Below are 9039 nucleotides of genomic sequence, written 5' to 3'. Positions count from 1 at the left end.
AAAAATTAATTGAAAAAAAGTTTAAAAACCAACGTAAACTCTTTTTTTAAATTTAAGTTTTTTTTTCAAATTTATAAACTAAGACAACCATTTATAAATTAAAAAAATCATCAAACAAGTTTTTATGACATTTTTAAAAAATTTTGTAAATATAAATTGAAAACTAAAAATGAAATTGTTACCAAATAGGTTTTAGATGGTTAAAATGTTGTAAAATTACTAAATAATTAAATAAGTTACCAACATAAAAAATAAGTTATCAAAAGATTCTTAGGCTATGTATCATTTGATTTTTAGAAATTTCTTTTAAAAATTAAAAATTAATTTAGTTAAGAAATAAAAAGTAAAAAATAATTATTTATGGATACGGAGCTATGGATACGCCAGTGTCCGATACGAGTCGGACCACACTGGCTTGGTCATCCCTGATCGACTCGATGAGGGGGTGCACGCTGGGCGGGTCTCGGATTCTGAAGGAGGAACTGAGGCAGAAGATTACGATTCCCCAGTACCTGAGGCTAGCCATGCGCGACGCGATTCAATCCAAGGGCGTCGCCGCCGAGGAACCACCACTATGCCTCCGCTGGTGAGGCTGCTCAGCCCCCCGACTTGGCCCTGGTGGTGTTCATCAATTCGCTCAGCGGTGGGCGCCACGGCCCGAAGCTCAAAGCGAGGCTTCAGGAGTTGATGGGCAAAGAACAGGTGCCTTTCTTTCTTTTTCTCTCTCTCTATCGGTACAGTACATAAATATTAATATAATACATTTACCCCACAATAGTTGGTCTCTCGTTAATAATAGGGGTAATTCTTTTGGTACACCGCAAAAACCTCAATACACACTATTTATGTCGTTCAAATATATTACTGTAAATTTTATGTTTGTTGTCTAAATACTAATTTATGTGGTCCAAATGAATAAAAAAAAGAGTAATATTGAATTAAATAAACTAAGAAAAACAAACTAGGAAAACAAACATTTAAATATTGCAGTCATTTAAGAAAATTAACTAGTCAAAAAAACAAAACTTAGCCTTAACAAAGTCTTAGGGGGGCAAGATGTATGCAACTTCACCCCAATTTTTGGAGAGGCTATTTTCGTGACTTGAACTAGCACCACCTGAGACACTAACAACAAACCTTATTTTTTGGCCAAATGCAAAACTTTTACCATCGAGTTTTCTATTGTATAACATTATATTTACATTTTATATAGGGTATTATATTTTCAAAATATCTTCACTTCTTTTTAGTATAATTAGGCTAATTTTGTGTATACTTTTTAAGAAATATTTGTTTAAATTAATTTTACTATGTAATTTATTTGTTTCGGTAGGATTTTACAATCCTCAATCCAATTCTACGATCCAATTTTGTAAACTTCTCCAAGGATCCAATGTAGGACTCCGATTTTAACAACCTTGTAATTACCAGGAGGGCAAGACAAATCAAATTGCTTGTTCGCCTGATCACGACATCCGTACGGATAATGATGGCACATTGGCGTTATTGTGCAAATGATGATGTTAGCACGCCATTGTTACCTTGCGATGGTTTTCGGAGTCCAATAACGGTTAATAGGGCATGATTAAATCGCTGTGATACCAAGTCGAAGTCCAAAGTGTGAGGAATTAGGGTTAGGGTTAAAATAGAAAGAAAAGAAGAAAGAAGAGAATACAATGAATAGGATTTGGGAACATAACAAAACCCTTCCACCTTAGCACATATTTATATTAAAACACTAATATGACAACAGAAATCTCAATAAAACAACATAAAAACACTCGACTATTGTCACCGACAACTAGCGCTATTTGATGGTCCAAATAAAGCTATTGCCATTGGGCTTAGATGGAGTCTTCTTGTCTACATATTTGCTCTTCTGGATGGTTATGTAGTTCAGGCGTTGAAGGCTTACTGACACCAGTATAAGCTAGTTCTCATGTATATGTTTCTTTTATTTTTCCTCTTGAAACATCAACTCAACTCAACAGAAGTCTTAGTTGTTTCAATAAAACACCATGGTTTAATTTTGATGACAACTGTAACAGTGAATTTTTTTGGTTCTTCATTATGCTAGGTTTTTGACCTTCGATTTGTGAAGCCTCATGCATTTCTTCAATATGGATTGGGTTGCCTGGAGATGTTGGCTGATATTGGGGACTCATGTGCCAAAGAGACTCGTGAAAAGCTAAGGGTTGTGGTATGCATATGGCCAAATGAGTTGTTCAGTTTCTTTCTTATTTAACAGCTTACTAATAATTAAGCTGTATTATTTTAATTGTATTTCCTCTATGTAAATGGTAATAGTCAATGTGAAGACATATATGCTAACTTTTTGCTGGAACTTTTGTCCTGAATTTTTACATGAGAAATCGTGGATTAATAGGTTGGTTTAGCAGGTTGTTGGAGGTGATGGCACGGTTGGTTGGGTCTTGGGAAGCCTGGGAGAGCTTCATAAACAAGGGCGGGAACCAGTTCTGCCAACAGCAATTATTCCACTTGGTACAGGAAATGACTTGTCTAGGAGTTTTGGTTGGTTAAGCTTTTGTTTGCAGCCACTTCTCAGGCTTTCTTCTTATGTCCTGTCTTGTTGAGCGGTGCCTTATTTTCTTGCCAGTGTGGCTCATTTCCGTTTAACTGGAAATCAGCAGTCAAACGAACTCTCGACAGGGCTAGTACAGGTTCAATATGCTGTTTAGATAGGTGGGCATTCTTTGCTTTGATTCTGATTACTTAAATTCTTGTTTGAAATTGTTCTGTTTTCTGGTTCTCATTCGTAGATATTTCTATATTGATGATGCTGGTAATGTCAATTCCAAGGAAATCAAATATTGCTTCAAAGGTTGATTCTCCAAAGCCATTGGTTTTCTACCATGTTCATGTGCAGATAATGAATATCTAATTGATTATTATTTTTATTTTATTTTAATATTTGATAAGTAAGATCACTAATTTTAGGCGTCTCTGGCTGCCCATTGTTTGCTTTGGTTGATTTGGTGGAGCGCAATAGGCGTGTCTTCCAAGACGTGTGCCATTCAGTTTATTGGTTAGAGAATTGGCTTTTGTTGGTATTGCATAGTTGGGTTACGGGTTCGGTTGATCCCGATGTTTTGGTTTTTGTAGATTTTGTAGAGGATTTGCTTAGTTAGTCTTGGTGACCCTTTTGCGGGTGTTTTGTATTGGTTGCATCGCCTTGATGCTTTTCTAATGAAGTTTGCTTATTTATCAAAAAAAAGAAAAAAGAAAAAAGATCACTAATTTTACGATTGCCCCCATGCCACCTCAGATGTCCCAGACTTCCACTGGCTTTTTGGCTTTTATGAAAAGACGTATAGAATAGTAGAGAGAGTGATGTGATTGGGTCCAAAAAGTCAACACCCCAAACGGTGCCTAATGTCTTGTTAGTTTGTAAAGTTTGTATTCAGTGTACTGGCCCATTTAATTTAATATGTAAGTTGTCAATCTAGTTATTAAGTTCATATACTGATGGACTCCTCTAAGTTGATGCTCAACCAGTTAACCAAAATCATTATTATATGGATTATGGACTTCTGTAGGTGTATGCCAAAAAAGGAAAAATAAAAAAAGGGACTTCTGTAGCTTGTATTAGATGACAAAAGGGGATTAACAAATTGGTACACCACATTTTGGGTAGAGCTTGAATGACAAAAGGAACCAACTGATACCATTTTATCAAGATTAAATACAGTGATAATTACACATAGAGGTGGAAAATAACCTTGTGTTAATTAAAATTAACAAAAACTCTATAAAACCAAGTTTGCTAAAAAAAATACCTACTTGGTAACTTGGTAAGATGCTAGGAATTCTACTAATTATTAATAAATTGAATTTCCTTAGAATTGGTCAGAAATTGAAACCTAAGACTTAAAAAAGAAAAAGCAAAGGAATATGATATGTGATTTTTCCCTCCTATTAATTGGTCAAAATCGAGGAAAGAATACACCTTATTGAAAATTTCAAATGAAACTGGTATTTAAAGTATACGTAGCTTGGTAAATGGAATTTTAGGAATGTAATTTTTTATAGTAATTTTCTATTTATATATAGAAAACTAACTTAATTAATATTCTGTAAAGTGATGGATATTATAGTCCTTCCAAATGTCGTTTATTGAAATGGAAATCAATCGATTTCGTAACGAACTAGTTACTTTTTGAATAAACTAACTATTAACTAGTTAATTAGTTTATCTACTAACAAATTGCAATAAATAAAAAACAATATCCAATAATCTCTATTTTTCTTTGCCTATTTTTTTAAAAAAAAAATTCAATCTTTTCAGCAAGAAGAATGCTTAGGTTATCACTGTGATATGAGAGTACCTTGATAGAAGGCTGTACTTCAGTAAAGTGTGGTACAGTTATCAAATTTGAACCAAGGGTATTGCGTAGACAAAGTGACATCTCTCTCTTTCTCTGTCATGATCTTGTCCTACCCTCTCGTGCAATTTCAAGTTGCCTGAGATGATCAAGAAGTGGCTAAAATGACCCGAATTTGTGAATTTTTTTTCCTAGGATACCTCTTATTGTTTTACCTTTTGATGTTGGATTCTACATAGCTGCTCATAAAGGTCCATACATTCAGGTTCAAGGTTTTTGGGATAGAAGTGATGTTTTATACAATTTTGATGGTCAACAAATATATTTAGCTTATGCTTTCTAGAACACAATCATTCTCATGTTAAGTATTGTTTTTGGCTCCATGAAAGAAACATCTTGATATATATGTATGAGTTTGTATCTGCATACTTGCATGTCTATTACTTTTGTAGACTTTGGACTCTATATACTTTACATTCTCATCTGTTTCTGGTCATCACATCTTCATATACTTGGCAGTTCTGTGAAGCATAACTTCATTTTTTTGCAGCTGGAATGTTTTGATATCAATGCCTGCTGGGAAAGTTGTGGATCCACCCCATGCTCTGAAACCTGTGGAATACATTTCCCTTGATCAGGTAGTGATTTTAGCTATTTTCAACACATCTTGTTTCTCAGTCGTCTGCTTTTGCAGGACAACCTTTCTATTTTTTATTTTTTAACTATCCTTGTGCCGAATGAAGTTCTCTCTTAGTACATCTTAGTTTAGTCGGACTGCAGCTCATCTTTTCATGTTGCTGTGATGGCCATGAATGCCTATTATGTGTGCATTATTCTTTTGTTCTTACTTCTGCTTTACATTAGTTACACCGATATGTTAATATCATCCTAGGCTAGCAGATTACTTTTCTATGATTTGTCTTCCTAAAAATAATCTTTAATGCTTTTGATGAGATTTTCAGAGAATATTGTCTTAAGAAAGTAAATCATCAATACTAAGAAAGTAAATAGGCCAAACAGATGTGTCTCCTCTTCTAATACAAATTTGAGAAGGTACAAAGCCCCCTTCATAGGAACAGTTAAGTAACATATAATGAAACTCAACCCTCAGACTGCACCCTGGGTATAACCTGATAACTGGTAAAGAGGCTTGTGGGTCTGTGACTCTGAAGTCCGTAATGGAGATGAATCGTTCCGTTACTTGGATTAAGCAATAATGTAGCATTCATGTTTCGGTTTACAATGCCACTAAAATGATATAGACATTCATAATGTCCTCCTTCACACTTGCTGGACAAACAACCATAGTGAAACCATCCTTCCTAGGATCTTGGGAATAGACTAACCGACTACCCTTATTTCCTGCCTTCTAGACACAGAGTTTTAAAAGGCTTTCCTATGGCTCGCCTTGCCTTGAGACTAAAGTAAAATGCATCAAGGTTTTGATTTTTAGGCGTTACTCCCCAAAGGCTTGTGTATCATAGTTTGAGAAATGCGCCTTAGGTGCGCTTTGTATGCTTTTTGCGCATAAGCATGTGAGGAGTATGCACATGCAGAGGTTGTCTTGGGCTTTTGTTAAACTTAGTCTATTAGATTCTTTAAACATAAAAAAATAAAAAGAATCCCTTTTTGCAACTATATTCTATTGGAAAAATTAAGTAAATGATCAATCAAGAAAAAACACAGTTAATGGTCAAGTGAGAAGGTCAATCACTGAAGTTAAGAATATCAATTTCACTTTCAGTGAAGGAAAACTTCTTTCTATGCAGTAAAATGTTCAACGGATTAAAGCGAAAAGCATTTACACCTTTATATTTAATTTTGTTTTCACTTTTTTACTATTTAAAAATATTTAATTTATTCACTAAAGATTAAAATTTGAAATTTGAAATGCTTAGGCCTCAACGCCCTGAGACTTACGCCTCGCCTCATAAGGGTAAAAACGCCTCGAGGTACGCATTCACCTTTAAAAACTTTGTCTATACATAGTCCTTGTTTATAGCCTAAATTAGTTTGCATCACTTGGTAATTCTTCCTCCACAATTACAAAATGTTTGTAGATGCTAGATTCTTTAAGCTAGTAGTTGAGAATCACGGACACCTCTAAGAAGGTAACGTGTTGTGTCTGACACCATGTGACACTCGTCAAACACTTTCCTATTTGATAGTTTGATATACATTGTTGGGCTTATTTCCTAACACTTAAGCTTTTGGGATAATTGGTGACTTAACATGGTATCAGAACTCAGGTTGACAGAGGTCTTGAGTTGAAGTCTTTCCGTTGGCATTTGGTATTCTGCCCTTGTTTGGTTTTTTCTTCTTTATTTGGTTGTTTGCTTTTCTTTTTGTTTGGTTTCTCTATTTGTCTCTCCAAATATATAACATATAATAATTATTTATCCTTGCATATGCCATATCATAAATATATAAAATTATATATTTTGCACATGTCCCTTGCGTGTCATGTCCTACATTTTTTTAAAATTTACATGTTGGCGTGTTCGTATCATGTCACGTGTCAGTGTCCGTGATTCTTAGGCTACCAGCAATGTAGCTTTAACAATTAAAACTTTTCCACATTGTCAAGTCTTTTTGAACAACAAATAAATCTGGAAGATATATGGAGATATATGCACATTAACTTGCTTATTTATCCAGATAATAATGGCAATAATTGTTATCATTACACTTAATAATTATAGAAAATAATGCATGGAAATCAAATGGCAAAATGAGGTTCAGTCATCTTACTCTTTGTTGAATTGACTTCTTAGTATTGTTATAATCCATTTGAAAGGAAAGATGTTGTGCACTCTAAAAGTGTGCTTTTTGAAAATGGAAATCATATAAAGTACACTTTTCAAAACTTAAAGGTTTGTTTGATAAGGGAAAATGCCTCATCTTTTGGTTGGAAGAAGAAACAGGAAATCCGTGTTGAACTTCTAGGTTCTCTGTTTCATCTTGATCCCAAACTTTCTAGTATGATTCATTTCTTTGTGTAGGGCTTTCTTTTTTATTTTCTTCCAATCTCTTTCATTCTTTTTGATGCAGCAGCAGTACAAGGAGGAAGAGTCTGATCCGCTTGCTCTTTTCTTTGCATCATTGTTTCTCCTAAGCTTTTTCTTTTTATTCAGTTTTTGTTTTTAAATTATTCCTTGAACAGTTTAGGTCTTTGAAGTTATTATGGTAATTTACTCACAGTAGGGAATTTTTCGCCTAATACATTGAACTTTGATTATCCATTATAATTCATCCAATAGAATGACCAGAAAATCATGATTCCCTCAATAGTGATTCCTTCCAATATGTTGTGTGTTCAATTTCATTTCCTGTGCATGCGGCATAGTGCTTGCGTACCCCATCTGCTAGTATGATGACAGCATCAACAGGCAGTCTGGAAAAAGTTAAAATAAAGAATACATGTGGGGCACAGAAATATTGGATTGAATATTTAAATGCCTTTTCATCTTTAGTTGAAATCATTCTTAATCTAAATATTATGTGATTCAGCAAATTTATCTTGTTTTTATTTTTTTTTTCTTTTATTGGTTTTGAATCTTGATGGATTGCACAGGAATTGAAAATAGAAGGGGTATTGCCTGAGAAAGTGTCTTGCTATGAAGGCGTGTTTTATAATTATTTCAGCATAGGTATGACATTTTGGCCTTAAGAAACGATAAATTATTCATATTTCAGCTGCTTTTATTTTTTTTATTTTTTAACCCAATTATAGATTTGTTACATCAAACTTGCAGCCTTTGAGTTTTTCATTTTAATTTGTCATGAAAGTTTGAACTTTCCTTCCAAAACGTAGCTTTGACTCAATTTTTATAGGGTTGAGCAAAGTGATAGTTGTCCTTGCCAAATCAATATGCATTGCAAGGGGTTTGGATTTTATGTTTTTCCACTTATCATCTTCTTGAACTCATACCTAACATTTTTGTAGAAAAGTTGTCTATAAAATTAAATTGCACATCTGATGAAATTATTATTGTTATTTTTTTTGGTGTGAAATGGTCCCAAATTAAGTAGTAACAAAAGATCCTTGCATTTACCCAGAAAACGTTACCGAACTCGCAAGGGTTTGCTAGCTTAACCTTCTTCCAGCATTCAGCTAGAAGGAGATTTTTGTTATCCCCCCCCCCCCTTCCCAAAAAAAAAAAAAAAAAAAACACCCCGATAAAAAGAGTTGGACAACTTAAGTTAATGAATAATAGAAAGTATGCCATTGTAAGATTTGTTTGAAATTTTGATGCAACCACTTATTCAGTTGGTTTTGATGAATTTGTTATCTTTGATGTTTTTTTCAGTTGCTTACCTTATATATATGGATGCAGGAATGGATGCACAAATTGCTTATGGCTTTCATCATTTACGCAATGAAAAGCCTTACCTTGCACGAGGTCCTTTTGCAAATAAGGTCTGACTGTATTTCTGTTTCTCCTGTTTTTGGTTACGAGGTGCTAATGCACCTAAATCTGTGAAGCTTGAACATGCCAAGAGTTCCTTAATTTTAATCTCCATTTCCTTCATAGAAACCATATTGATTGAATAAAGTGAAAAAGATAGAGATTACGCATCAGCAAAAGATGGTTGGAAGGCAATATTAAGAAAAAAGAATCCAATTATGTCGAGGATTGTAATATTTAGGGAGCTGACAGGCAGAGAAAGAGAAGGAAAAGATTTGGTGGGGGTG

The 9039-nt window shown here is 34.1% G+C and overlaps 1 pseudogene across 1 annotated transcript; it reads left to right on the top strand.

Moving 5' to 3' along the window:
- Nucleotides 1-374: 374 nt before the first annotated feature.
- Nucleotides 375-8784, top strand: LOC145803384 (diacylglycerol kinase 7-like; annotated as a pseudogene). Its single transcript, XR_014345485.1, has 7 exons — nucleotides 375-702; nucleotides 2078-2200; nucleotides 2400-2536; nucleotides 2617-2703; nucleotides 4894-4981; nucleotides 7918-7993; nucleotides 8681-8784. The product of XR_014345485.1 is annotated as a diacylglycerol kinase 7-like (transcript).
- The last annotated feature ends 255 nt before the right edge of the window (nucleotides 8785-9039 follow it).

Source organism: Camellia sinensis, chromosome 12, assembly GCF_055761805.1.
Source record: "Camellia sinensis isolate YWXY chromosome 12, ASM5576180v1, whole genome shotgun sequence".
Taxonomy (NCBI): Eukaryota; Viridiplantae; Streptophyta; class Magnoliopsida; order Ericales; family Theaceae; genus Camellia; species Camellia sinensis.
Note: the sequence above shows the minus strand (reverse complement) of the source record. Positions and strands in the feature narration are given on the sequence as shown.